This window comes from Polypterus senegalus, chromosome 6 (assembly GCF_016835505.1).
Source record: "Polypterus senegalus isolate Bchr_013 chromosome 6, ASM1683550v1, whole genome shotgun sequence".
In the NCBI taxonomy this organism is placed as follows: domain Eukaryota; kingdom Metazoa; phylum Chordata; class Cladistia; order Polypteriformes; family Polypteridae; genus Polypterus; species Polypterus senegalus.
This window is the reverse complement of record NC_053159.1, coordinates 30,197,401-30,224,695: the sequence shown is the minus strand read 5'-3', so window position 1 is coordinate 30,224,695 and position 27,295 is coordinate 30,197,401. Positions and strand designations below refer to the sequence as shown.

The window sequence follows — 27,295 nt, the reverse complement described above, 5'->3', positions numbered from 1 at the left end:
ATGTGCTTGGGGTGTGTGTGTGTGTGTGTACATGCCCTGCGGTGGGCTGGCGCCCTGCCCAGGGTTTGTTTCCTGCCTTGAACCCTGTGTTGGCTGGGACTGGCTCCAGCAGACCCCCGTGACCCTGTAGTTAGGATATAGCGGGTTGGATAATGGATGGATAGAAAGATATAACTTGACAAATCCACTCGAACGGGACATGCGGACCTCAAAAGCAGGGCCCCCTTAGTCGCAGGGCCTGGAGCAGTTGCCCCACTTGCCACCCCCAAATGCCACTCTTGACCAGCAGTATACCATTTCAGTGACTGAGTACCTGCTAAAAGACTGTGTAGTGGCACCTCACCCCCTGTACATCCTCCAAGGCTGTCTTAGTTGTAATGCACATATAATAATACATTCAAACTGAGAGTACCAGCAATGATTTGTTTCCGCTTCAAGAACTGAGTGTCATGGCTCAGCCAGGGTCAAAACACCCCCCCCCGGTTCAAACCAGGGCTCTAGAGTGCGACCAATTCGGACGTGCGACCTAATTTCTCAATAGTGCGACTAAAAAAAATCAAAGGTTGCACCGGTGCAACCAGCCGTTCGAGGGGGAAAAAAAACGAAACTCCGTGACTCTTAAAGTCTCCCTGTTGTTCAACAACAGACACACATTAGGCCCATATCGTGGTCTAAACCAATCAGAGATAGTGAAGGGAGGATCCCGCCCCTCCCCCCTCTGATTGGCCGTGGTCCAGATATTCCTGTACGTGTGTGTACGTTTGAAAATGCATGTGATGCAGTCAGAGAGAGAGAGGTGAGTAGGCCATCAGGTAAACAGTGGATGTAGCCGCGGATTATGAGAGAAGACGAAAAGAACGATTGACAGCTTTTTCGTTAAGAATGTTAAGTTAGGGCCTGATCCGTCTGAAAATCATAACCAATGCTCTGACACGGAGCCATCAACCTCCCAAGTTATAGCAAGCCCTGGTCCGGAGACGGCATTAGATAATGAGCCACATACGATCGAGTCCGAGCCCACTGAAATTTAAAAGGGGTAAAGTGTATACATTTGAAAAGAGTGGCTTGACCAGTTTCCCTGGCTAAGATACAGTAAAGCCGATAATATAATGCACTGTATTTACTGTAAAAAGTGTGGGAAGACCATGGCGGCAGTAGTGCATTTGTGACTGGTTCTAATACATTTAGAATTGAAACGCTGAAAAAGCACAATGCATCTATAAAACACATTACATGCCGCGATAAATGCACTGCTCAAGTGTCCCCTCTCCCCGCTGCCTTTCAGCGGCAGGCAGCAGCAAACAGATCATCAGACGAGGCCGAGATGATAATTATGTTTAACGTTGCCTACAATATTGCAAAAGAAGAACTTTCCTTCACTAAATTCAAGTCCGAAATAATTCTTATGAAGAAAAATGGCTTGAACGTAAACCCGACGTACAGCAATGATGTCGCGTGAGCCCAATTTATAGGAGTCATCGCAGATACATTGAAAAAAAAGACGTCTGTGCAAATTGCGAACAGTGCGTACATGGCATTCCTGATCGACGGAGACACAGATATCGCCACAAAGGAATGCGTCAGTGTGTACGGTCATATCTTGCGGAGAGGAAGACTGGTGAATATACTTATTGGACACATTGAGGTCGAGTATGCTCATGCCCAAGTCTGGAAGATTTTGATGCTAGAGAGAGTGTGGCCAGCTGGTTTAGTCAAGGCCAAAGATCAAGAAGGCCAAACTACAGGAGTTGGCCATCCGATGGGCATGTGACTGCAATGGAGGATAGTCCATAAGACATTGAGCCATGAGATGTTCAGTTTGAAGCCCTTAAAACACTTAATTTAGATTTTCTTTTTAGTTAATTTATCTTGAGATTTTTTAAGTTTAAATTTCAGCTCAGTAAAGCACTTTAAGCACCAACACTTTTTCAGTAAGTTACCTTTCTTGTAGAATTGTGCTTGCCTTCAAATAAAGAACTTTATATTCACCAGATTGTTAGTTAATCATTTACAAGTCAATATTGCCTATATGGACAGCGATTAAAAAAAAAACCCAAACAAATAAATAAATAAATAAAGTGAACTTGTAAAACTGTGGTGTTAAATGTGATGCGGTTGAAAATTTGGGTGCACCTAACTTTTGTGCTGGTGCACCTAAGAAAAAAAGTTAGGCACACCAGTGCAACCAGTGCAAAAAGTTAGTCTAGAGCCCTGGTTCAAACTAATATTTTATGCTGTCTTTGTTAACTTTGGTTTCTTGTGTATGTAGTAAATTTTTGTGCTTATATTTCAATGCCTCGGCTATGTTGGGTGGGTGGTCCACTAGGGAGCAGGGCCACTTGCTTATCTTGCCCTATACATCTGAAGAGTCTTCCACAGTTCCTGGCGGTTCATTGTGAATAAGCTCTGGAGTGAGGAGTTCTTGTGTGTTTTTTTTTTAAATTTCAGGTTCTTAGTGATTTACTGGACTTATTGACCTATCGCTCTGTATATCAACTATTCTTGGAACCTCGTAATGGGATTTGTTCTCCTTGGATTGCACTTGCTGGCAACTCACTTAGCTTTTTATGAAATAAACCTTTTTGTTTTATAAAGATTCACTGCATGCCCTTATTTCTAGATGGGGTATGATGGTGCTATCCCCTTCTATTGGACATTACTTGACGTGCTTTTGGAATGTATTGGGATTTACTGTGTATGTGCCTTGGGACAAAGGCAAGCAGAGTTTTAAATAAAGACCTTTAGAGGCTTGAAGCACTTAACAGATTTTGGTACATCCAAATATAAGCTGCACTCACTCTCAGGAGATGACTGAAGGGGACAGCCAACATGATCAAGACAAGAACAATCACATGAGCCTTGGTGGATCGTGTGGCAGTTACCACTTTCTAATTTTGTTGTATTCCTAAGATTAATCACACATCATAAACTTCCATTATTACTATTTTATTGCTATTTTTATCATTTTATATGTATGTTATTTCTTCATTTAATGTGGGAGCTCCTTTTCGTGGAACCTGGTTCGGCTGCACCATATGGTCCATGGTAAAGCCAGCAATGGAAAATTTCTGTGACCCCCCCACCCCCCCTTCATGCCCACCAAAGCATGTGCTTATTTTGCTTAATGGTTAATCCAGTCCTGAATAAAGCTGTTGGCTAACTATGACTCTGATAATGACAGCACCTGAGTGCAATAATAGATAATAATAAGGTAAGGGACTGGGGTTAAATAAACAAATAATAAAACAAACTATAAGCAAGAGATTAGGGAGAGGTGACAGAAGAGAACGAAAAGGATAACAAAGCCAGGCCACAGCTGAAATTCTGGTATTAAGAGTTTAATGTATCTCCTAATGTCAAGCTGCACTGTTGAGATATTGCCAAATGCAAAAACTGGGCATTTGCATTTCAGAATGGATTTGTTGCCATATCAAATGTTTATTAATGATTCATCTATTGTTGAGTTTGAATTATGATATTAAACACTGTGTGCTCTTTATGACTTGCTATTTGGAATGGCTGAAATGATGAAAGATGACACCTCACAATTACAGTAGCAAATTTTGCTCCATGGAGTGCCTGATGATTAACTGTGTATACTGATGTGTATTTGTAGTGTGTAAATGTGATAATGGCCTAGTGTTGTTACAGTGCCTACTGCGGCTGCATTACAGGTACATGAACCTGGGTTCTATTTCAGGATCATTAATTATCTGTCTGAACTTTCACTCTTTCCTCTAGGAACCCTGGTTTTGCTTGTTAATTATCACTCTAAATTATCTGTTGTCAGGTTTACTGTTATCCCACCCCTGGCTGGGTCTTGCTTTGTACTTGAGACAATCAATCAATCAATCATGTTAATTAATGTTAATTAAATTAACTAAATGTTAATTTAAATTAAATGTTAATTAAATGTTAAATTAATTAATGTTGACTTATATTTATTTTTTATTGTGTCTTCTATTTTTCTATTCATTTTGTAAAGCACTTTGAGCTACATTTTTTTGTATGAATATGTGCTATATAAATAAATGTTGATTGATTGATTGAGACAATGGCTCACAGCAGTTCTCTTTTTATATATATTTTATTTTATTAAAAAAAAAAAAAAATTCCCTGTGGTGGGTGGCGCCCTGCCCGGAGTTTGTTCCTGCCTTGCGCCCTATGCTGGCTGTTTATTGGCTCCAGCAGACCCCCCGTGACCCTGTGTTAGGATGTAGCGGGTTGGAAAATGGCTGACTGACTGACAAAAAAAATTCCATACATGCAAGTCAAGTTTAACAAAACTGGTCTGAAACAAATCAACCCCCACCCATGAGAAAGAGAGCTAGCTCAGCAGAGTAACCCTTTAACAATAGTAAAAATATGTAAATAAATAGAGATAGACAGATAGAATAGAAAAAGAGGGAAGAGAATCTACTTCCTTAATTTAAATGCTTATTCTACAATGTTATTTATCAAATCCTGCCAGGATTTGAAAAGGTTTTGTACAGATCCTCTAAGTGAGAATTTCATTTTTTCCAATTTTAGATAATACATCATGTATATAACATTAGTTACCCACTGACTTAAAAGAGGTGAGTTAGGATTTTTCCATTTGAGCACGATAAGTCTACGTGCCTCCCAGCAGTTCTGTAATAGATAAGATGTATGAGTTGGGTGGACGGGTGTGCACATTGCAGAACAACTGAATGACATAATGGAGTGGTCCAGTTGTTAGCATTGCTGCCTCAACACAATAGAATCCAGCTACAGACGAGACACTCAGAAGCCTCAGGACTTTTGAGTGATCTGAGACATTCTGAGGCCATTAAGATGACGTTAGCATTCTCTTTAGACCCCGCCCACTCTCTAGCAATCTCAGATATTATCAAGTCTCGGAACTAATCATTTACTTAAACAAGAGGATATGGTGCTATACAGGTCGTGCAATTCAAAAGCCACACAAATGTTGTGTTTTAAAAGTAACACTAAAAAGTAAGACTTACAATATCTAATTTAAAAGTAAATTAACATATTATATTTATTACCTGCAATAAGAAACTGTCTAACTTTATTAGATTAGATAAAATAATATTAGGTTAGACTGCATTAGATTAGATAAAACATTATTAATGCCAAGCGGCACAGTGGTAGTGCTGCTGCCTTGCAGTTAGGAGACCAAGGTTCACTTCCTGGGTCCTCCCTGCATGGAGTTTGCATGTTCTCCTCCGGGTACTCCAGTTTCCTCCCACAGTCCAAAGACATGCAGGTTAGATGCACTGGCGATCCTAAATTGTTCCTGTAGTGGGCTGGTGCCCTGCCTGGGGTTTGTTTCCTGCCTTGTGCCCTGTGTTGGCTGGGATTGGCTCCAGCAGACCCCTGTGACCCTGTAGTTAGGATATAATGGTTTGGATAATGGATGGATGGATTATTAATGCCATGTGGAAATTCAAGAATAAATAAAGGTAAACAAATTGATAAAGGTAGTCAACAATAGTATTGTACAGTAATGTTGATTAAAAGATTATGCGAGGACAACTTTGACATAAATAGAAGTTTTCCATCCTTCCAGAATAAAATTTTGTGCTTCTCTTTCTGGGCTTCACAGTGTCTGAGGTGCGCAGATCTGTCCGACGTATAAACAGTACTTGCTGAAACTGGATACTTCTCGATTCACATGCGACTCTTGGTCATTGTCGAGAAGTCTGCCTATTCTCGATATGTCTGCATGGGGATTTCTCCTGGTAAAATGGCTTTTTATTTTTCTGTCCAGCATCCTACAGATGCATGAGTTAAAATAAAAGATGATTCGAAACTGACCATTTGTGTGTGTGTACAGTACAGGCGAAAAGTTTGGACACACACATACTTTCTATTATAATAAAACAAGAATGTAAGCCAGAGATTGAAGGTGAAAGGAAAATCAAGGACTTGAGAAGAAGGAATGCTGGAGAAACACACACACAGAATTTATCAAATTTTGTTAATCCTAATCACAGATGGATACTAAAGCACAGAACTGTTTCACTCGTACTGTACTATCTTCCAGAGAGCAGTAAAAATACAAAAAATGACTAGAAATGTTCTAAAAATCTCAAACCCAATGTTTTCACGACAAAACTATGGACAAGACTTTGATGTTTTGACGCACAGACACACATAACAGACTTAGAGCCACATCCTCAGACTCTACACAGACATACAGTACAGGCCAAAAGTTTGGACACACCTCCTCGTTCAATGTGTTTTCTTTATTTTCATGACCATTTACATTGGTAGATTCTCACTGAAGGCATCAAAACTATGAATGAACACATGTGAAGTTATGTACTTAACAAAAAAAGGTGAAATAACTGAAAACATGGTTTATATTCTAGTTTCTTTAAAATAGCAGAGTGAAGGCAAAGGGGCCAACAAGTGCTAAACACCTCTGGGAACTCCTTCAAGACTGTTGGAAAACCATTTCAGGTGACTACCTGTTGAAGCTCATCGAGAGAATGCCAAGAGTGTGCAAAGCAGTAATCAGAGCAAAGGGTGGCTATTTTGAAGAAACTAGAATATAAAACATGTTTTCAGTTATTTCACCTTTTTTTGTTAAGTACATAACTCCACATGTGTTCATTCATAGTTTTGATGCCTTCAGTGAGAATCTACCAATGTAAATGGTCATGAAAATAAAGAAAACACATTGAATGAGGAGGTGTGTCCAAACTTTTGGCCTGTACTGTATGTCTGTGTAGAGTCTGAGGATGTGGCTCTAAGTCTGTTATGTGTGTCTGTGCGTCAAAACATCAAAGTCTTGTCCATAGTTTTGTCGTGAAAACATTGGGTTTGAAGTTTTTAGAACATTTCTAGTCATTTTTTCTATTTTTACTGCTCTCTCTTTTTTATTTTTACATTCTGCTATGCCATCTTGTTTTTATGGGGGTGCCACCATTTTGTGGGGTCTGCTGCCTAGACAAGCGAGCACAAGTGAAACAGTTCTGTGCTTTAGTATCCATCTGTGATTAGGATTAACAAAACTTGATAAATTCTGTGTGTGTGTTTCTCTAGCATTCCTTCTTCTCAAGTCCTTGATTTTCCTTTCACCTTCAATCTCTGGCTTACATTTTTGTTTTATTATAATAGAAAGCATTAGACTCCCGGCATCGGCAGAACACTTGTTCTGTTCCTCGACTACAATTCATTTCCTGGTCCCATGTGTTCACCTCACTGACAGCACAAACTCCAGGGCTGCTTCTCACCAAGATGGCCCATATAGTCGAATGACCCCCTTATAATCTGAAATGAGTGAAGTGGGTTTGAGAATGTTACAGTTAGTAATGTAATTTATGTTTTATGTACGGCTGCTCACGTCAGCTTGCACCGTGTTTATTACCATTTCCACCAGTGTGCTTTAGTAAAGACAGTTTAATTATTTAGTGACTATTAAAATGACCAGCATGTCTAAAAAAAAAGTACTGTATATACTCGCGTTTAAGTTCTCAAGCGGATAAGTCAGGGCTTGATTTTACCGTATAATTTCTGGTATTTTATAATCTGGGTCGAATAAGTCAAATGCAGAAAACTCACGCTATTGGTCCAACAGATTATGATATGCTAACGCCCACCTGAGAGTGTAACCACGGAGCCCACTGCATTTCTTTTCTATGTATTGTGCCTACATGACCACACGGTAATACCCGAACTACTCCAAATTGACGTTTGAACTGATTTGTGTTTCTTGCATCTCACACCCTCATACACCTTTATCGTAAGAGCACCCTTTATCTACGATGGAGTGTTCGATCAGAAGAAAATATGAAGCTGGTTTTAAATGAAAAGTCATTGAAGTAGTGAAAGAAATCGAAAACTGCACTGCTGCAACAAAATTCGATGAGTTTGAGAAACTGGTGTGAGATTGGAGAAAGCAATAAGTCAGGGTCTGATTTTGTCTTATACGCGATTATATACGGTAGTTTATACATTTGTGGTGAGGGAGTTCCATGGCGGTGTGTTTTTCTTTTTGAATAAAAATATTGTTCTCAGGCTCAGAGGGGCATGGGTACACATGACAGTGTAGAAAACCAGCTCTAGGTTGTTGATGGGGGAATTGGCACGCCAGGTATTCATGTGCAGACGTGTGTCGTTCAGCCAGTTTCCTTGTTAGCACTCTGAGGTTCATGATTGCAACACCACTGAAGGACAGAAAAGGAGCCTGAACAGGCAAACAGGAGGGATTAAAGGGACACAAAAACAGGAAAAGAGACGCAGCTTAAAATGAAAGTGAACAGAAATGATAGATAGAACGTCAGAATCAGAACTGAGCCAGTGTGATTGAGGAGAAGTGGGAGGCAGTCGGGGATAGCCCTATGAGGAGCGAGCGGACGGCACTCGAGTGGCAGGGGAAGTCTACTTCTGCAAATGGCTCCTGTCAAAGGCTGAAGAATGGCGGTGGGGGGGCAGAGTTAGGCTTGTATGTTTGTATTTTGGTATCTGTTACACTGTATTAATCCCTGAGGGGAAATTGTCTTTTCATAGTGGGGGTTCACTGCTGAATGCTTGGGGGAGCTGGCAGGAAATCAAGCCTGTTACAATGGTTGACTGTGCTTGTCGGCGGACATCTCTACTGTGTAAGCGGTTTGGTTGGGTGAGCAGCAGAGACGTGGTTTTTAGAGTGGGAGCACCGTGGCTTGTGGTTCTTTTAAAGACAGGATTCTGCCAGTGATTTTCTATGTTTGGATTATTTACTGTCAACTGAATTATTGGCATTTAATCTCCAGCAACATGCCTGTTATTATCCTGGATTATTTGTGTGTTATTAATGAAGAGATGAAGAGGTTACACTGCACTGGTTGCACCTTGTTTGGATTTGCACCTTCTCCTGCTGTTCTGTGTCCTCATTGCCTGGTTCATTCTCAGACATGACAACTGTCAGACTATCGACAGACCTGGGTTCAAAGAGTATGGCAACTGCAGCCAATCCGGGGGCCGTCACAACAGTATACTTGAGTACAGCGTACAAAAGTGTAATCAGTGCTTTATATACTGACGTCTTTACTGTAGGATGTACAACACATAATACATACTGCTCAGGCACTTTACTCCTAAAAGCAAACACTAATACAATCTCAATATTACAATACAGAATTATATTACAATACAGTATAGAATTACAACACCTCTGAGTAGTCTCCAGTTACATTCCCAGGAGTTTTAAAGAGTTTTATTTTCTAATTATTGACCACAATGGGGGCTTACTGATTCATGTTCTAAAACAAGACTATAAACAGAGGCAGTGGTACTGTAAGAATTATGTTTCTGGACTTCTCTAGTGCCTTCAACACCATTCAACCTCTGCTCCTTAGTGACAAGCTGACAGCAATGGGAGTAGACTCGTACCTGGTGGCATGGATCATGGACTATCTTATAGACAGACCTCAGTATGTGCGTCTCGAGAATTGCAGGTCTGACATTGTGGTCAGCAACACAGGAGCGCCGCAGGGGACTGTACTTTCTCCAGTCCTGTTCAGCCGATATACATCAGACTTCCAATACAACTCGGAGTCCTGCCACGTGCAAACATTCGCTAATGACACTGCTATTGTGGGCTGCATCAAGAGTGGGCAGGAGGAGGAGTATAGGAAGCTAATCAAAGACTTTGTTAAATGGTGCGACTCAAACCTCTTACACCTGAACACCAGTAAGACCAAGGAACTGGTGGTGGATTTTAGGAGGCCCAGGCCCCTCATGGACCCCGTGATCATCAGAGGAGACTGTGTGCAGAGGGTGCAGACCTATAAATATCTGGGAGTGCAACTGGATGATAAATTGGACTGGACTGCCAATACTGATGCTCTGTGTAAGAAAGGTCAGAGCCAACTATACTTCCTTAGAAGGCTGGCGTCCTTCAACATCTGCAATAAGATGCTGCAGATGTTCTACCAGACGGTTGTGGCGAGCGCCCTCTTCTACACGGTGGTGTGATGGGGAGGCAGCATAAAGAAGAAGGACGCCTCACACCTGGACAAACTTGTTAACAAGGCAGGCTCTATTGTAGGAGTAAAGTTGGACAGTTTAACATCTGTGGCAGAGCGACGGGCACTGAGCAGGCTCCTGTCAATCATGAAGAATCCACTGCATCCACTGAACAGGATCATCTCCAGACAGAGGAGCAGCTTCAGTGACAGACTGCTGTCACCGTCCTGCTCCACTGACAGACTGAGCAGATCGTTCCTCCACACTATGCGACTCTTCAATTCCACCCGGGGGAGTAAATGCTAACATTACTCAGTTATTGTCTGCTTTTACATGCATTTTTATTACTCTTTAATTTAATATTGTTTTTTTTTTTGTATCAGTATACTGCTGCTGGATTATGTGAATTTCCCCTTGGTATTACAGTTTTTCTCGATTGGTTTGGCTCATTTCTTGAAACCGAGATGACATTCTCAAAATAACATGGACAGATCTCCAAACCACCTTGCAAATGTTCACAACAGAATGGCATTTCTCATTGATTTCATCAAATTGCAAATGCCTTAGTACATGTCTCAAGTGTCTCAGTGCATCTTTGCAAATGGTTAAGTACAAGTAGCCTGCAGTTAGCACAATAAGCCCACATTTAGCACATTTTCCAAATAAATAGATCTTGCTGATCTAAACTGATTAGTTGATTCTCAGTCTAATGGTTGTTCTCTCCAAAACATGTCAGCATGATTTCATCGTGCAAGTCATCATATGCACAATAGTCTGTTCAATTGTCAAAATTAGTCAAGAACATAATACCATGAACACCATATATGAATTTCTTGGAACATTTGATAAATTCATGACAGTAATTGACAATCAGGTGAAATTAGAACTTGACCAACGAAGGAGGAGTTTCCCACATCTCAGATGACCAACCAAACAGTTTGTTTAGTTACCTGACAGGTGCTGTCTATTGTTGTGAATGCTGCCAAACGTGTATATATAGAGCTTGGCTAGGGCCAGTACCATTTGAACATGGAGGTACCTCACCAAGTAAATCAAGAAGGGCAACCTCCTGCTCGAGGAGGAGGAGGAGGAGGAGGAGGAGGAGGAAGAGGAAGAGGAGGAAGAGGAAGAGGAAGAGGAAGAAGAAGAAGAAGAGGCGGAGGAGGAGGAGTGAGGATGCGTGGTGGTGGAATAGGGGGAAGAGGCCGAGGAGCACGAAGACACCATGCTGTCCCGGATGAGATTCGGGCCACAATTGTAGACCATGTGGTTAACCATCGCCTGACAATGGCAGAGGCTGGGGCGAGTGCAGCCTAATGTGCCTCGCTCTACTGTCTCCTCCATCATCCAAACCTTTCGCAGGGAAAACAGGTATGTACTCAGTCAATGATGGAGTCATTACAGTATACAGTACTGTGCATACTGTAAAGCAAGACATGTATAAACTCTTCATTCCGTGTGTGTGTGTGTAGGCCTACAGTACTGTAATATATTACCTCAATGTGATGTTGCAATATGATGTTACAGTACAGTAACTCATTCTGTAACAAATACGGCATACATTACGAATTGTCATACAGTGTTGTCCTTTGACTTCTACGTCTAGGATTGGACGACAACCTCACATGGGTGGCAGAAGAAAACTTCTCAATGAACAACAAGAACAAGAGATCTGTAACATGGTGATTGCAAATAATGCTCTCACTTTGAGACAGATCCGTGATGCAATCCTTCAAGACAATGCCATATTCCAAAATGTCAACTCTATCAGCATCTCCACAATAGACCGGTATTGAAGAAGCATCAGATGACCATGAAGCAGATTTACAGGGTACCATTTGAGAGGAATTCTGACAGAGTGAAAGAGCTGCGGTACCAGTATGTGCATGTAAGTCAGTTATTGGTTGTCTATTATAGTAACATTACAGTAAGCAGTGGTTCCCAATTTGTTTGGTTTTCAGTATCCTCTTTACCTTTAGAATCCAGCTTTATCTGACTACAGCATTTTGCCTAAAACTGCAACAGTGTTTCTCCCTCTTTGTGTCAAATACTCCCTGCAGTGCCTCTGCATAGGCCTGTACCCCAGGTTTGGAACCACTGGAGTAGTGGCCAGTAGCAGGCTATATTGAACTTGTGGAGGAGAACATAGAACAATCCCATGTAATTTTCTATTTCTGTTGTGTATGACTCCTCTATATGACTGATTTGATTTTTTTTACTCTATTGTAGAGAATAATGGCATTGGAAGGGAATGAAACATCTCACATCCTTGTATTTGTCGATGAGGCTGGTTTCAACCTGGCCAAGGGCCGCAGACGTGGCCGTAACATCATTGGTCAGCGGGCCACGGTGGATGTCCCAGGCCAGCGAGGGGGCAATTTAACAATGTGTGCTGCCATATCTGAGAATGGTGTGGCCACACACATCCCCAGTTTAGGCCCATATAACACTCAAAGCTCCTCATTTTCTTGGACCGTCTTTATACACATCTGGTCCCAGAAAATGAGAGAGGTCTCGAAGGGCCTCACCTACCACACTATGTGATCGTGTGGGACAATGTAAATTTCCACCGTGGGCGCTCATCAGGGCCTGGTTCACCACCCATCCAAGGATGCTCATGGAGCTACTACCACCATACTCTCCTTTCCTTAATCCCATTGAGGAATTTTTTTCCGCTTGGAGGTGGAAAGTCTATGAACATCAGGCTCAAGACCAGAGATCCCTGCTCCATGCAATGGATGCTGCATGTGAGGACATTACAGGGGATCAGTGTAGGGGATGGTTGAGACATTCGCCGTTTCTTCCTCGCTGCATCGCAAGGGAAAATATCCGCTGTGATGTGGATGAGAATCTATGGCCAAACAGAGAGCAGCGTGGATGGCCAGGAGGATGAGGATGGTGGCCAGGAGAGGGACGGTGACGACAACAACCAGTGAAAGTTACCTTAGTTGTGAAACTTTATTTACTGTAAGCCCTACTGTAGGCTAGATATAATTTTTCTTGTTTTTTGTTTGTGTTTATATTTCGTACATGTACAGAATACTGTATACATTTTTATGTACTCTAATGTATGGAAGTTACTTTATGTGTGTCAATAAAAATGATTACAATTTCCTTGGAAGTAGGAGTGCAGTGTGTCTGATGTCAAACTTTGGAGGCTGCTCTTACTGTAAAATCCTTTTTTCAGTTTTATACATAATTGTATTCTGTTGGCTAGACCTCTGCCATAGTGACAAAACATCTAGGCATTTTGACTTGCAGTGCTTACACGATGCCAAAGGGACGATGCATTTTGGGGGCACTAACTATTTAAATGGGAAAGGAATTTAGTTTTGACACATGGGTAAACTATTTTGGGAGAGATACGAGCTTTTGCAGGTGATCCATGGTGTTGTGCTAAACCATCCAGGTTATTTTGGAAAAACGCACTAAGTGAATGCAAATGAGCCAACGCAATTGAGAAAGATCTTTGACATTTTGATGGTACTGACTCTTTATATGGGAAAGGAATCTATTTTGAAGCATGTATGAACAGTTTTGGGAAAGATATGACCTTTTGCTAGTGAGCTGTAATGTTGCGCAGAACTGTAAGACTGTTTGGCCAAATGATCTTATAGTTTTAAGAATGTAATTTCTGTTTCAAGAAATGAGCCAAACCAATCGAGAAAAACTGTAATATAATATCTATCTATCTATCTATGAGCTCTCTCTTTGTTATGCAGGTTTACCAAAGAAAAGAACTGACAGCGTGTTCAATTTGAGCTTCACTTCTGTTCTATTGTACTGTACATTATTATGGAGGGAAGAACCAGAAACTCAGCACAAACATGTAACTTATGATCAAAGATCACTGAACCCTGGATCTGTTCCCATACACATTTTTTCAACATAGCAAGACACCCAATAATCCACCTTAATAAAAGGACAAATGTCTTTGTGTGTGTGTCTAGGCATTGGTGTGTCCATCTGATTGCTGTGTCTTTGCTATATGCCATTTGGTATGGGATTTGTGTAAGCAGTGCTAATGTTTGCAATGTATCATTTGTTACTACATGCATTACAAAACACATACTAATTGATGGTGCACTGAAAACATTAATGGGGAAAACATCAGGGTCTGTGTTGATTACTTAGATTTCAACCCGTCTTAGAAGAGTACCACAGCTAGTTTTATGATTTTTTGGTGTCTGTTTATTTTAATTTTATTTTTAAAAATGCAAGTCACAGTAACAGCAGACTCACTGCAGAACACACAACTGCTGCATGGAGGATCTCTTCCATCAATGACAAAACAGTGAATGACAGAAATCAAATGCATGACTGAACATGCTATAACGGACATTTCCTTTACTCAGCGTCTTGCAATATGGTAGCCTGATTTGAGTGTCAAATGACAATAGACGTCTGGGGCCAACCCATTAAAACGTGTGTAGTGAAGAACTGTGAAATCCTGCACTGCAAAGGCCACACACATGGGGCTTCTTCCTAAAACACACAGGCTGAACAAGTTCACTATGGGGGCGTGAGGCAAAGAAAAGGCTGGGAATGACTGGGATATGTGGATTCACAGGTGACTGACTGCCTCTTAAATCTGACCGGAAGAAAATGACTCTTCTCCATACAGAATTATTTAATGTTTTAAATGTCAGTCAGTCATCATCCAACCATATATCCATATCCACCCATCCATCCATTATCCAACCCGCTATATCCTAACTACAGGGTCACGGGGGTCTGCTGGAGCCAATCCCAGCCAACACAGGGCACAAGGCAGGAACAAATCCCGGGCAGGGTGCCAGCCCACCGCAGTATTTTAAATGTGTTGCTTGAAAACCATAGCATTCTCTCTGTGCAAATGATAAAACAGCAAAATAAGGGGCAATACAAATAATATGTATTATAATTATTATTATTATTACAAATTAAATACACAGTATGTAACAACTACTACAATATTTCCATTCATTTTATGTACAGCTTGGAAACTTATGTACTACAGACAATAATAATACATTACTAGATAGATAGATAGATAGATAGATAGATAGATAGATAGATAGATAGATAGATAGATAGATAGATAGATAGGTACTTTATTAATCCCAAGGGGAAATTCACATAATCCAGCAGCAGTATACTGATACAAAGAAACAATATTAAATTAAATAGTAATAAAAATGAAAAGAATTAAAATAAAATTAATGTTCGCATTTACTCCCCCGGGTGGAATTGAAGAGTCGCATAGTGTGGGGGAGGAACGATCTCTTTAGTCTGTCAGTGGAACAGGACGGTGACAAAAGTCTGTCACTGAAGCTACTCCTCTGCCTGGAGATGATCTTGTTCATTGGATGCAGTGGATTCTCCATGATTGACAGGAGTTTGCTTAGTGCCCGTCGCTCTGCCACAGATGTCAAACTGTCCAACTTTAATCCTACAATGGAGCCTGCCTTCTTAACAAGTTTGTCCAGGCGTGAGGCGTCTTTCACCTTTATGCTGCCACCCCAGCACACCACCGCGTAAAAGAGGGCACTCGCCACAACCGTCTGGTAGAACATCTGCAGCATCTTACTGCAGATGTTGAAGGATGCCAACCTTCTCAGAAAGTATATTCTGCTCTGAGCTTTCTTACATAGAGCATCAGTATTGGCAGTCCAGTCCAATTTGTCATCCAGCTGCACTCCCAGATATTTATAGGTCTGCACCCTCTGTACACAGTCACCTCTGATGATCACAGGGTCCATGAGGGGCCTGGGCCTCCTAAAATCCACCACCAGCTCCTTGGTCTTGCTGGTGTTAAGGTGTAAGTGTTACTGACATATTCTTAACTGTAACATATCCATTTCAAGTTTCTTACAGCCTTTTAGTATCATCATTATTTTCATCTTTTTACTACTTTTGGTTTACTCAAAAGAGCTTTCCAGATCACAGGTGTGTGAATACAGTCAGATAAATATTATTTACTCTTGGATTATTCAAATTTAATATGCAAGCCATATACAAAGTCATTGTGTTTCATCAGGATTTAGCAGCTTTTCAAGTTCTTGGGGTTCCACATTAATGACAGGTTGGACTGGTCTCAAAACACAGAGGAACTACAGAAGAAAGAGCTAAGCAGGCTCTTTTTCCTTAGGAGGCTGCATTCCTTTAATGAATGAAATGGCATCCTTCACATCTTCTACAACTCTGTGATAGCCAGAGTGATTTTCTACACTGTGGCATGCTGGGTTGGTAACATCACTCACCAAATCCACAAGCTTATAAAAAGGACAGGCTCAGTTATAAGACACAGTCTGGACCTCCTAGTGGTCGTAGCAAAGTAGGGAATTAAAACAAAACTGAGTGCCAATATGAACAAAGCTGCACATCCTTTCCCTGACACACTAACGCTGAGGGCTTTCAGACAACAAATCATTCGGCAAAAGTGTATCAAGAAATGCTACGGGGGTCCTTTATACCAACAGCAATTTGTCTGCATAATGCCTCACTGGCAATGGTACTGCTAAGTCAGAATTTTTCTTTCTTTTTAATTTTCTTGTTTTTTAGTCATTCTGGTGTGTGATCAGACCAAAGTGTTGTACTGTATATATTTATGTATTTATATACCTACCTACTTACTTATGTATTTAAAGAGCTTCTCTAAAAAGCCAAATATCACCCTAGGGACAAATAAAGTTCTATCTATCTATCTATCTATCTATCTATCTATCTACACAAAACCTCTTTATTACTGTTAAATGTTAAAACAAAATTGTGATCATTTTTGTGAAAATATAAAACAGGAGATACCAGTGAAGAGATATATAAGTGAACCATAGCAACACTAAATGACAGATCTAACATTATGTTATGTCATGCATGCACATCTGTGGATCTTTCTCCGGGCTCATCTGAGGTACGTACTGCCACCCCAGGCTGAAAGGGGGCACAGGAGCTAACCTTCTCCTCTTTTATTTCCTCTGCAGTAGGGAGAAGATGCCCAGTGAGGACAATTGGTCCCCTACCTATAAATCCTTCAGCTACTGGAAGGAGGTGTTCCATTTTGAACATGAAGAGCTCTTATTTGGCAACCGAAAGAAAAAGAAATAACTAGCTGGACATCCTTTTTTTTTCCTTTTGGACTTTTCAGTTACGTTTGCACACTTAGCAGCCATTTTTCTTTATTTTTCCTTACTTGAATTAAATGGGAATGACTACCTAGTTGGTGCCCCAACATGTATTGGTGGGCCTTGAAATTCTTTTACTCAACTACAGTTACTTCATACCTGGCTGTACAGGCATCACAGTAAAACAACATAATTTAATGGATTTTTGTGCGTCTGTGATAGAAAAAACAGAAACAAATGTAAGAAATGATGTCAAAAGTGTTAGGGTAATGAAAAAGATTATTTATTTACCACATTTTGTATAGGAAGTGGCCAGCTTTTAAGTTTCGTAAGTTAAATAAAGCACCAGGTGGCGGATCTTTGGTTCTTTTTAAAAAGTGTACGTGTGTTCAGCAGTTTTATTTATGTGATAACCCCAATAACTGGAAAAAGGAGCTTGACAGCAGGTGACTAAGGAGAGAGACATTGACTGATGAATTGGTCTCGAACACCAAAGGAATGAGCAACTTAAAACCAGTGATCTGAAACAGTCATTTCTTTAATCAATCTGACACTTCCTATTCATACTTAACTGAAAATAGTTCAATTTTGTCCATTAGGTTGCAGAAAAGGAACGCAGAACAAAAGCATTTTGCAATTCACGCAAACCAACCCTGTATACACTTGCCAATGTGGGAGCAGTCAAGAACTGGAACATGCGAGTTTAAAGCATCAGAAATAACCAGTGCATACTGACTACAACTGCAGGCGTTACAGGAAGTCAACCCAGAAAACAAGCACATAAGCACAAAGGAGCAAATTAGATATGGAACTGGCATATTTTAATGAAGCACAGGAAACCTGAGAAATACTAGGCGAAAATGAGCACAAAAGAAAAAACATCAGGCCTTGGGCAAAGTCTTGTGTGCTGTGAGTAACACTGCAAGACAAAAACATCTCTTATCAGCTTCTGCGGAATTTCACATCACTTTTACTTCCTGTCTCTTAGTCATCTGGCAGTGGAGAGAACTCAGGCTTATGTTCTCAGGATCTGCTTTAAGCATGATACGCTCCATATTCTCTCATCTGGGATGTCCACAACCACCATCGCACTCCTCAGACTTGATCTCGGCTTTTTTAATAGAATTAGCATCCAATATAAATCGCTAGCAAATTACCTGACATTAACTTTAATTGGCAAGGACTGCTGGGACTAGTATGCAAACTATTTTTCATTGTTATTATTCATTTTCTAAACCCGATTTTCCCATTACAAGGTTACAATGAAGCTTTTCTGCCAGCATTGAGCTCAAAGAAACCAGCCTTGGATGGCATATCAATCCCTCACCGGGCACATACCCATACTACATGAACCCAAAATGGTACAATTTAATATTACCATTAACCTAACGTGCATTGTGGGAGGAAACTGAAGTACAAGGAAAATATCAAGCTGATAGTGCAAATGCCACAGGGACAGTGACCTGGACAGAATCTGACTCTCTGGAGCTAGAGGCTATCGATACCAGAATACATTCAAAAGATTTAAGTACTCAAAGCTTAAATAAAAATTATGAATGCTTTACTTTTTGTCTGCACATTCTGGAAATGAATACCATGGTTCGTTAACATATTTTAAGCATCCTAGGTTTGAAGCCAGGCATTATCCTGCCCTCCATGACTCCAAAACAAGCACAAAACAAGTAAAATCATTTTGACATGCACACTGTCACTCAGCGTTTGGATCTTGCTTTGGCTTTACACTAAATCGTATGGTCGTGACTGATGCGTGTCTCGGCCCAGAACGTTATGCTCAGTGTAGTGGCAGGCCATCAGGGGAGTAGGAACGGCGGCGGGATAGGAACGGCGGCTTTGTTAATCGCGCTTGGGCATGGTGCCTAGTGTGGGTACACCCTAAGTTAGACATCAAGGATGCCAGTCCATCAGATGGTACACTCTAGTACAGACTTGTGAAAGCCCAAAGTTGATACTGAGCACAAGCAGTGTAAAATTAACAAAAAGGAAAAGCAGATTTTTACATGGATGATGCATCAAACATTCTTATAATTTTTGTTACTTTTAGAACAATTTCTATACGTCCCATAAAGCATTTCAGTTGCCTGTTATTGACTAACCCATATTTCATTCGTTTATTTTTTTGGACTTCCTTATTCCAATACATGGCTGAGTGTTCTGGAGAACATCTCAAGAAGTATCTGATCCTGAAAGTGCCATGAGTTGGCCAATCCACCTAGTCTGCACATGTGTGTGATGTGAGAGGAAACCCAAAGAGACTTGGGAAAACCACGCAATCTCAGCATGTGAAGTGCCAAACCATAATCTGAAGCCACACGTTGTGAAACAGTCGCCTTAAATGCTGCACCATGATTCTGCTCTAATCATCATCCATTCTTCCTTAATGTTAAATTTATTTAGGAATGCAAATTTGATTTGGGGGCTTTGTGGGTGGGAGAGCATTATGCATAAAGAAGACAAGATTTTAAAGATTAACAGACATATTGCTCTTTTTGTGTAGACACGCAGGGTTGGTCACGTCAGGTCATGTCATGGTTGGGGAGCATGTACAGGTACAATGCGTTGCTGTACCCACCATAAAAACAAAACAGCTCGGGATCCTGGTTATCAACCCCCCAGGCAGACACTCGGTCCAGTCCCACCATCCGGAAATGACCCTCTATCTGCCGCAACCAGGTGTTACATGGATGTCCCCTTGTCTTGGTCCAGCCACTGAGGTCCTCAACAAAGAGATTCCTGCAAGCTGGATCAACCCTCGGGGAATCACACCACATGGTCATAGTGCCATAACTGACGCTCCCTCACAATTCAGGAAGTGTTACGCATTCGGGACTCCATGAGACACAAAGTCAACCAGCGTTACCCAAGTATTCTGCTAGGAGACACAGTACCAAAGGAGTCCAGTCTTCTTCTCAGATCACTGGATAGCATCCATGTCTCACAACCATATAGCAAAGACAGGAAGCACCAGGACTCTAAAGACTTGGATCTTCGTTGTTTTGTATAGGCGACCTCATGATGTCCCATGCTCTCCCAATCCATCTACCGACTTCATAGGAAGAGTCACCAGAGACATGAATGTCACTGCCAAGGTAAGTAAACCTCTCAATGCGGTCAACACTCTCTCAGCAGACAGACACACGGCTGATGGCTGTGCCCAAGAGGTCATTAAATACCTGAATGTTGTTTTTTATCAGAACACTCACACGCCCAGACACTCAGACTCCTCGATCAGACTCTTGAGAGCCATGATCTGAGCCTCCATTGACTCCACAAAGATTACAGCATTATCAGCAAAGTCAAGATCAGTGAATCTTTCTTCGCCAACAGATGCCCCACAGCATCAGGGTTGACATGCCTGATATTACAGAGGTAATAGAAAACTACATGAAAAAGGAGTTTACCTTTGAAGTAACTAAATCACGATTATAAATTCAGCTGCAAACGCAAGTCCTATTAGTCTGTCTGTCAATTAGCAATGAGTGTCCACTATAAAAGAGCTCTGACAAGCAGAGCTTTGATAGGGGAGTATGGTAAGTGGCCAAACGCTCAGTGTTAGAATTACAGACGTATTGATTATAAAACATCAAGGGGAAGAAGCAAACAAAATGACATGCCAAATATGTACAAACTGCATCGACAAAGAGAAACAAAAGTCACAAGATGAAGCTCAGCAAGATGTAGACCTCACAGGATAGCTGCTGAAATACCACAAACTTACAGCCTTCAAAATCGATCACAGAATTGAGTCAGCACTCCTATGACTCCTTCCTCTAAAGTAACTCCTCACAAAGCTGGAACTTATAGCAGGAATAAGATTCAGAAACCTCTTGTATAAAAACTCAACACACAAGGATGAACCTTAACCTGGTTTAAAGATTTACAAACCCTGAATTCCTAAACAAGGAAGAAAAGTAATATGGGTCCTCATCCACCCTATTTCATTTTTGTTTAAAGATGCCTTCGATCCTCAACGTCTTCTAGTAGCTGTTAAATGTGGTGGCAGGTCTACAGACAGCCAATACCTCTTCACTTTTATCACATCTTGCTATGTTGCAGCCTTGTGCTAAAATCATTTAAATTCCTTTTTGCCATCAATTCAGAGTGCAAATACTGTTACCTCATGATGTTTCCTTATTCTAGGATGATAATGACTCCATACATACTGCTAAACCACTTCAAGACTGGATTCATGTTTATCAAAATGAAGTCAGTCCTCTTCCATGTCCTCTCCAACCACGAGATCTACACATCCTTGAAACTTTATGTGAAGATCTGGAGTGCACACTGCAAAATAGATGTCTACTTCCTTGATCCTTCAGAAAACCTGGAGACTTTTCTTTAGGAAAAATAATGCAATAAGCCACTATACACAGTTCAGAACATGTATGACGGCGGAGTGGTGGCTCTGAGGCTAGGGATCTGCACTGGCAATTGGAAGGTTGCCGGTTTGAATCCCGTAAATGCCAAAAGGGACTCTGCTCTGTTGGGCCCTTGAGCAAGGCCCTTAAACTGCAATTGCTGAGCGCTTTGAGTAGTGAGAAAAACGCTATATAAATGCAAAGAAATTATTATGACAGCAATCCAAGAACGTCAAAAGTTGTTCTGAACACAAAGGCCAGCCCAGATAGATGCATATTAGGTTCTTTATATTAATATGCTGTTGGGTGCCAACCCAAAGATGTACAGGATGAGCTTTACACAGGCATTTAATCGAGAAACTGGCTCCAATTTTGACTTCTTAAGGCGGATATCTGGAAGCAAGTGAAAAGGGTCCTATAGTTTGTGCACAGCTGTCAGACTGAAGTGGGCATGTCTGGTTTGGCTTCAGGTACATGGGTCAAAAAGAAGAGAATGAATGGGGGTCAAAGTGCACTGAGTAGGAGGCTGGATATACAAATACATAGGGCCAGATGTCATGAGAAGAATTATGCTGCGTTCCGTTTGAAGTAGAAAGTCAGAATTTTCAACTGCAGTACCCACTTAGGTCAGAATAGGCAACTTGGAAACTCGGGGCTGGTCTGTCAAGTCAAGTCCGAGTTTGTCTGACTGCAGATCATGACGTCAATCCAAAATTGCAACGTACACCGCAAACTTTAGTGAAATCTATACTATTAGCATTTCTATCTGGATCTCATTAAATCAGTACTGTCCAACTTCTATGCATAGAAATGTTGTTACTGTGTTTGGATATACAAAATACCACGTAATGCATTTTATCAACTACTACTTATTCCAATGTTGCAAGCCCAACAACGGTTTTCATGGATGCGTCCATATTGTTTTTCTGAATGTTTTACCGGAATGCGGTCAACTGAAGTGAGATGTCAATGCAGCAGTACTCTCATCTTTATCAGGTTGAAGAATGCAATTAGTGAAAAAAAAGTAATGCTGGTGGGGCAAAGTGGCAAACTGGAAACACTAAGAAATGGTTGTGGCCATTAAACTGGCTGTTGAGTCCAAAACTATGTTGTTATGTTGACTGGAAAATCTAAACTAATCCACCGTGACTGAATGTGTTGTGTCCGTGTTTATGTGTGTGTGTGACCGGAGTTTTGGTTCCTTCCTTGTGTCCACTGCGGCTGAATTTGATCTCCAAGTCATTGCCAGTCTGGATAAGAAAATAGAGAGAGAGGTTGAACGTCTGCACTGATAGCACATTGCCACACACACCACTCCACCAGGATTGGGACCCGAGAGCAGCAGGTGACACCTCAGCACCACAATGGAACAGTGTGAGGTTTTTTTTTTACTGTGGCTGGCGTGCCAATCCTGCCACCAACCTTCAAATTTTTCCCTGTAAGTTGGAGGACGTGCTTGCAGAGCTGGATGCAGATTGACGTTGTACCCAGGACAGAGCAAATGCAGGTTAAGGGCCTTGCTCAACGCGATTTGAGCCGGAAACATTCTGATTGCTAGCACAGATCCCTAGCCTCATGTCACCCAAGCATGAGAAAATAGGATGTTAGAAAATAAAATATCTGAATGGTGTAGTGTTTTTGCTTTTTGCATGATATTTCCATAAAGCTGACTAAATGCTCTGTTGCAGATATTATTTCACGATAGTGATAATACTACTTATTCTGAAAGATTTCTACCTGCCAAGGTTCCTCTCTCTTCACAAATCACCTGTACAGCAGCAGCAATGCATTTCTGGAGAAAAGAGGTGAACAGCAGTTTACTCTTTAATAATGAATAACTTTACTGTTAATACAATGGCCAGGCAGCTGGAAACTAACCCTTTGTATTCCATTATTATTTAGATACAAACAACACAACCCCAGCTAGGCCGGCTACATCAGGTTTATTTTGCTTTCAGTCAGAATGAGAATGGAAAGCTTGCTAGAACCAGATTGTCTGTTATCACCTTAAACTTCTTCCAGACATTAAAGGGAATCAGATGTAAATATTTATCTTACCTTGTGTGTATTCTCACTCTGAAGATGGTGGTGCAGTCGAACAGAGGCTAGTATTAACTATTCTGCGTGCTTGAATCTTGGTAAATTTCCTAGGCAGAAGGCCTTCTATTTCAGGTTTGAATGTTGTTCTTATGCTGACACACACACATTACAAACTGTACGCATGTACGTAAGATTTATTTTAAATGGGCAGCACTAAATTAAGTGTGAGTGTGTATATGTCTGCACCTTGTCACGGACTGGCACCCTATCCAGCATTATTTTCCACATTGCATTTGGTACTGCAAGAGCATGGCATGGGCCAACTGCGACCCTGAAAAGGACTGTCCCTTCCAACCAAGGGACTGCTGTACCATTCTGTCTCTTTATGTGAATTTCCCCTTGGGATTAATAAAGTATCTATCTATCAGTTATATAGTGCCTTTCATATCTATCTGTCTATCAGTTATATAGTCCCTTCATATCTATCTATCTATCTTTAAGGCCAATACTTGGTTTGAGATTTCACAGACAATAGGAGTGGCTGGGCGGAGGGTCTAACTTGGTGTCACTTGTTCAAACAGAGATTTGCCCCAACCCAAAACTACCTCTAAGGGGAACAGAGGTGACTCTAAAGTGCTAAAGGATTTAAATGATCTTCTGCTCAGAAAGCCTTTAAGGCTTTTAGTCAACTCTTTTTTCTACTTTGTGTCCTTCTTATATTTAACCCTCTCTTGTGTAATTTATTTTTATTAAAAAAGCACCATTTTGTGTATGTTTGATCTCTTAATAATTATTTGGGCTTGGGATTAGGTCAACAGCGCCCCCTTCAGGTTACAGCAGGTTTGAGAAGTTCTGTATTATCCAGGTATGTGAAATCTAATGCTCTCCCACTCAATAGCATCTCTAAATTAGCTGTATGGGTCTGCTGTGGGGTGCAAGGGTTTTCAGCATTTAGCTTCTTACTGATTAGATAGGTTCAGGCTTCCTATGAACTCTATACTAGAAAATACAGGCTCAGAAAAATGATGGAAAGAAATGCCTTATCTGTCCATACTTAATCAAAACATCAGTCTAACTTCCACCCGCCATTTCATTTTGAAATCTGTTTTATTCCATAGGGATAGGGAGAGAAACTGCCCTTCCTTGCCGGATCACTAGTGATCTGGAACCTATCCAAACTTTGTCATGTGTGAGTTAATCTTGAGCAGAAGTCCCGTTCGTCACAACACCTAATTTATTGTTACTTGTTGATTCTTTTGCTGCCTTATACAAAATAAATATACGACCACCCAAAGCCATTCACAGTCCACTGAGAGTCTGACCAGAATTAAGTGGGTTAGATGGATGGATGGGCCCTGCAGTGTAGGGCTAACTTCAGCCTTGCACCCCGTGCTGCCAGGACAGACACCTGTGCTCTGTGACCCTTAAGCAAGTTTGACAAAGAATGAATGAATGAATGAACATGGGACAGGCGCTATATAAATAAAATTTATTATTATTATTATGGTTGGATGAACAAACATACGGATGTATTTTGCTACACTCCTTTTATCACTTGGTCTTCAGTCTTATTGGGTTTAAGAGACACGGTAAAACACATTTCCTGCTTCATTTGGGGTCACAAAGAAAAGCCCCAGAATGTCTACACAGGATAAACCAATAAGACAGCTAAAGATCTTTGCACTAAAGTGTTTTCTTTACTTCTACATTCTTGGGAGAAATATAATGGCCCCTACTCTCCAAGAGCTTTCCACATCAGTCTGTTTGGACGAATATATGAATGAAACATCTACATACTGAAGGCCAGCATCTTTGCTGTTGCTGTTTTTGAAATACTGCTCTGCAAGGGGCTTCCCATTCCTAAAGCCTTCTCTTGAGTCAGTTGCCTTCCACTTTTCATGTCTGAAGTTGAGTCTTTTCTGAGCATCTCCTAAAGTCTGCCAATACTGCATATGCGTGAATGGTGGTGTGGTGTAGCGGTTAAGATTTTGGACCTCAAACTATGAGGTTGTGGGTTCAAATCCCACCATGTCACTTTAACCTGCCTGTGCTCCTATTGGAAAACCAAAAGAAATGTAATCAGTTGTATCTCAAATGTTGTAAGTTGCCTTGGATAAAAGTGTTAGCAAAATAAATAAACGTGTCTGTTTGGATCTCAGTTTCCAAGATGTTTAACTACTCGAGAGTATTGAGATAGTGTTCAGTAATCTTGAATTTTGGTGAGGGGATGATCGCAGCTCCTCAACAGATACACTGTCCTGAGTTCAAATTCAGCATGCTCTCCTTACGTGTGTGCATTTTCCTCTAAGTTTTCTAGTTTTTCTCTCACACCTCCACAGACGGTCTGAACTGGTCTTACTGAAGAAGTCCAAGTGCGGATCTGTACGCATGCATGGGTAGTGCCATGAACTGGGGTCCCGTCCAGGGCTGTTTCCTAATTTTCACCCAGTGCTGCAGGGACAGGCTCTGTCATCAAGCCAAAGCCCCAACTGTGAAATGGATTAAACAGGCCTGAGAATCTTCTGCTGTCTTATTTGCTGTCTAAAGTTCATTGTGCTGATGAATGCTGCTAAAGGCACTATATATAATCAAGTTGGATTGTTGTTTCTCCCGTTCAATACCAATTCTGCAGATTGTTCAGCGAAAGGTAAGAACAACTGTAATCCCTTCCTGCACTTCCTGCTTCCTAATGTTAGCAGTTAGGCGTTTTAAAATGCTTATTGTAAAGGGCACTTTTTCCTGAAACAGGAACACATGCGCCTGTTCTTTTGGTCCTGCATTTGAAATAAAGTCATTATGCCACTGACAGGCATTTAGCGAATGTGAAGGTGAAAAGTCAAACGCGGTGCATAGAATGGAAAAATAGGTGCAGAAATGACCCGTGAGGACTTCTCGACCCGGCGATTAAATTGAAAGCTCCGAATGGTTCCGCGCTGCCGGAAAATGCCGAGCCGCACTGCCAGCTCCGGCGGCAACTTCCGAGGAGCGAGTACCTAGGGGGCTGACGAAGACGACTCGACGGGCGACGCGATATGATTTTTGTCACCTAAAGCAAAGAGACCTCCAGTCAACAAGCAAAACCATGCGTTCTTATAAGATATAAAGCTTTCAAGCAACATGGGCCAGTGTGCTCTCCTCAACAACGTGCATGTGCAATTGTCATTGACACTTAGGTAATTATGGCAACAAAAAAAAATGTGGCCGCGAGCAAACTCCGGTCTTAGAAGTGTTAACGTCAGTCCACAGGAAGTCCCACAATAACAATTTTATTAATAAATGATGGCGCGGCGTGACCATGAGCACCACGATATTCCCCCCTTAAACCCACTCCCATTTAACTTACCTTTCTGTTCTGCTGCTTCACGACTTGCGGACTTAAAGCAGAGTTAAGAAATGGTGTCCGATCCAGTGCGCTACTGATAAGAGCCACACTGCGGCGCCTTGTCACTTTGCCGAGCTGAGGGGCGAAGCCTTGAAAATGAGCCACGTCCGGTACAGCCAATGGTGACAGCCGGAGCGGGCGAAGGGGCGTGGATTTGTCAGAACTACATTAACTATTTCAGTGTTAAATACGGACGATCTGCTCGCTCGTCTTCTATTTTGACACCTTTTACGAGACTGGAAATATTAAATTGTCACCATGTGACATCCTGCTGTTTAGTATCTAATTTCTATATGTGATCTACAACTATAAACGTCCTTGTTACTCTGTGTACAAAATGACAGTTACGCATTTAATTATGCTGTCCTTATTGAGCAATAGCTGTATGAAATGTATGTTTTTGACAAGGTGGTTGCCACTTCGAGTTTCGCCTTTTAACTGCACGGTTATTCGTG

The 27,295-nt window shown here is 41.2% G+C and overlaps 1 protein-coding gene across 1 annotated transcript in view; it reads right to left on the bottom strand.

Annotated features, from left to right (window-relative positions):
* Positions 1-26,902, bottom strand: part of ece1 (endothelin converting enzyme 1) — a 336,078-nt gene extending 309,176 nt beyond the window's left edge. The window contains exon 1 of the mRNA XM_039755712.1: positions 26,802-26,902. The gene's annotated coding sequence lies outside the window, so the exon portion shown is untranslated. The remainder of the gene's footprint in view (positions 1-26,801) is intronic.
* Between the last annotated feature and the right edge of the window lie 393 nt (positions 26,903-27,295).